This window comes from Sus scrofa, unplaced genomic scaffold (genome assembly GCF_000003025.6).
Source record: "Sus scrofa isolate TJ Tabasco breed Duroc unplaced genomic scaffold, Sscrofa11.1 Contig434, whole genome shotgun sequence".
Taxonomy (NCBI): domain Eukaryota; kingdom Metazoa; phylum Chordata; class Mammalia; order Artiodactyla; family Suidae; genus Sus; species Sus scrofa.
Window position 1 is genome coordinate 163,175 of NW_018085205.1, and position 3,952 is coordinate 167,126.

At 35.8% G+C, this 3,952-nt stretch overlaps 1 pseudogene; it reads right to left on the reverse strand.

Moving 5' to 3' along the window:
• Positions 1-358: 358 nt before the first annotated feature.
• LOC110258779 lies at positions 359-1,164 on the reverse strand (annotated as a pseudogene).
• Positions 1,165-3,952: the final 2,788 nt, after the last annotated feature.

Sequence of the window (3,952 nt, forward strand, 5' to 3'; positions counted from 1 at the left end):
TCAAGTGTATTTTTTATGGAGTAATGTATGTTATGACAATTATTTTAGAGAGTAAGAGAAGTTACTTGGAATGCCATATATCATAACAGAAGATTTATTTTCAATAATTTTAGAATCCCCCAACTAAGAAATGGAATTCAAACATTTCTGATCCAAAGGTAGGAATATTTTGAAGTAGGAAAATAAAAACTGCCTATATATTGGAGGGAGGAAAAGGTTAATAAAGGAGTCTCTGAAATTATATACAAAAGCTGATCCCCAAAAATGGAAATCCCAGATAATAAATGGAAGGATAAAATTTTATTATACAATGATCAAAGAATTCCTATTTCTGGTTCAGAGAACTTGAGTCATGCACTCAAGGGCGTTTCATCACGAACAGGATAATTGTGCATTTTATACCTGGCATCAAATATAATCTCTTCAATGCATTCTTTATGTCTTTATTCTTCAGACTATAGATGAATGGGTTCAGCAAGGGCAAGACTACAGTGTACATCACCGAGGCTACTGCACTTGAGTGTGAGCTGTGAGTAGCAGCAGAGCTAAAGTACACTCCTAATCCTGTAGAATAAAATAAGAAGACAACTGAAAGGTGAGACACACAAGTAGAAAATGCTTTATACTTCCCCTGAGCTGATGAGATTCCATGAATGCAAGCAAATATTTTCAAGTAAGAGTAAAGGATACCAGCAAAAGGACCAACGCTCATAAGGAGAGCTGCAAAATACATCACCAGGTTATTGAGAAAAGTGTCAGAACTGGCAAGTTGTACCATCTGATTGGGTTCACAGAAAAAGGCCGGGATTTCCAAATCTGGACAGAAGGACAATCGTGATACCATTAAGGTGTGTAACAAGGAATACACCTTATTACACACATTATCCAGGAGATCAGAACCAACAGTCCACAGAGTCCAGGGTTCATTATGCTCATATAGTGCAGGGGGTGGCCGATGGCCACAAACCTGTCAAATGCCATCACACTCAGGAGAACGTCATCTAAGTCTCCAAAGAGAAGGTAAAAATACACCTGGGTAATGCAACCTTCATAGGTTATGATTTTACTCTGTGTCTGAATGTTCTGTAGCATCTTTGGGATGGTGGTGGAGGTGAAACAGATGTCTACAAAGGACAGGTTGGATAGAAAAAAGTACATGGGTGAATGGAGGTGGGAGTCTGAGCTGACAGCCAGGATCGTGAGCAGGTTTCCAAACATGGTGATTAGGTACATGAAGAGGAAAAGTGAAAATATGAGGGGCTGCAATTTTGGATCCTCTGAAAGTCCCAGAAGAAGAAATTTTGAAATGTGTGTATTGTTCCCTGGTTCCATGTGATGGAAGTGACTATTGGGAAAAAAGGAAAATAACATAACGAGTTTTCACCTAAACTGACATAACTCACATAGCTGAAATACTTCAGTTTCTATTTTACTGGCAAGAAAATGATGTTTATATTTTATATATAGATAACTTCTCCTTGAGGATATCCCCACTTAATCTCTGACTATGAATTTTTGTCCATTCTCAGCATGAAATAAGAAATATATATTGAGTGTCAATCATGTTTGAAGCACATTGACTGAATAAATAGGGCTGAAAAACAAATCTCCCATAATCCAAGGATGGCAAAAAATGATATTCAAATAAAAAATATTCCATACTATGTCAGAGGGTGAAAAATACTCTGAAGCATGCATTTTGAAAACAAATCAGGTAAAAGCAGGAGGTGGGAAGCTTTATTTTGTGTAGATGTTTGAAACAAGTTCTGCAAAGTTATATTTGAACACAGACTTCAAGAAAGAAATAAAATAATTAATATGCCAGCAGGAGAAGTGTGTACCTAGCAGAGTGAAGGGCCCCTGAAAAGGGCCTGAGGAACATGCAGGTTTGATATGTGGAAATCCAAACAAGGAAGCCTGTGGGGCAGAGGAATAACTGAGAGAAGGAGCGATGAGAGCTAGTGTCAGAGGATGCTGAGGAACAATGCAGCCTTCCTGCTATACCTACAACTTCAGTACACAGAGAATCCCTCATTTGCATGCTTTTCCCTATTCTTTATTAATTCTTGTGTAAAGGTATCCTATGAATTAAAGCAGATCCCAACCTTAGTACCACGTGTTGATTGAATTCTGGCCTCTGTATTATGTCATCTTAACGCAAGAGTTGAGGTGCTTCTGCTTTGAGAACTGCACTCACTCCCAAGGCACACACACACACACACACACAATGGCCTCCTGGGCTGAGATACTACCACACCCTTCTCACCCAGAAACACCCTCCTTAGGCCATGAGTGGTTACAATTCAAGCTGCTCAGATCAAATTGGATTTCTCCTAAAAAATATATAAATGATACCCAGAAATTCCAGTTCATAAACTTCCAAGGGAACAATAAACTTGGGTTTCCTTTTGTTATGACATTTTCTGCCCTGTATTTAAAGAAGTATAAAAAGTATCAGAGAGATACAGAGATATGGATGTTGGGGTTGGGGGACGAAGGAAAAAGAGCTAATAAGCCCCTGAGACAATATGATGAAGAAATTTTCCCTGGTTCGGCAACATTCCAACTTCAGCTACATCTCCTCGATGCCCAGGAAAAAAAAGTAAAGAAGAATACCTTTTTTATTGTAATATAGAAATAGTACTATCTATATGGCTTGAAAAACTATACAGATTGAATATCCGAAGAGAAAAATGAGTAAAGCAAGTAAAATAATAATTCAAAACCAGAAATACACAAAATATAACAAAAGTTGGGCATTTTATGTGAAACAGTAGAAGATTTGTTTGTCCTGTGCCTTTTACGTATTATTTGACCAACTGCATTTTTTCGCGGTCTGATAGTGAATTAAGCAAGCCCTGTTACTGTTTTCTTATGGTACATACTTTGTTTGTTATTCTTGGGTTAAGTGTTTTTACTTTTTTAAATAAATCCAATGGACACACTTGAATGTGATTTCTGGTCTTTTACCAACATGAAATTTCATCCTTTTATTCCGCATTTCTTCACATGACTTAAGCCTGTGGACACTATGTCAAATGCACATTTATTTCACTGAACTAAATAAATGACTTTGCCACTCTAATGCAAGATCCTAAGCATCAGAGGCTACACCTGCATTTTTCACATCTTATTTTCCCAAAGGTATCTAAATACATGTTCATTTATTGAAGGAAAAAAAACACTTAACAAAATGAGAAAGTATAAAATAAAAGGAATGGCAAAAATTATCAAAGCAAGTAAAAAGGTGATTTCATATAAATGCATTTAACAAAACTGAATGGAACACAAGCTACTAACTAAAACATGATATACAATAGCAGTAATTGAACAATTAAAACATGAATTAACAGTTAATTTAGAAATGACATTGACTAAGAGAATATAACATGTAATATACCTTAAACTTTTTGGATATAGAAGAGGATTAAGTTTATCTGGTGATTGACTGGGAACTTGGTACCCTTAGATATGAACACTATCCTATCAAGTACATACCACAGGAAGGATGTTTTTAATCTGGTTAGAAAAGGCTGGATTGTTGAATAAAAGCTGGAACAGAAGGCTATTTATCTGTAAGGAAATGAAGTGGTTCCTTACCTAACATATCTTTAGAAGTTCATAAGGACTTAAGACCCCAGAGAAGAGTGAATTTCAGATGAACATATTAACAATTACATGTAAATTCTGCAGATGAAAAACTATCATATTTAAGGGGATAAGATCAAATGTAAGAAGAGAGATATATTCAACTTTCAAAAGTCTAAAACATACTTATGGTCACAAGTACCCAATAAAAAGTTAATTACAGAACAATAATTTGTAAAAATCATTGGAAACAGAGCTGTTGAGAAAGAGGTACAAAATATATAGATGCATGTAATAACAGAAAATAACATGCTGATCAAAGAAGTGAACCTTTGCTTAAAGTGAGTGAGTGATAGTTTAAAAA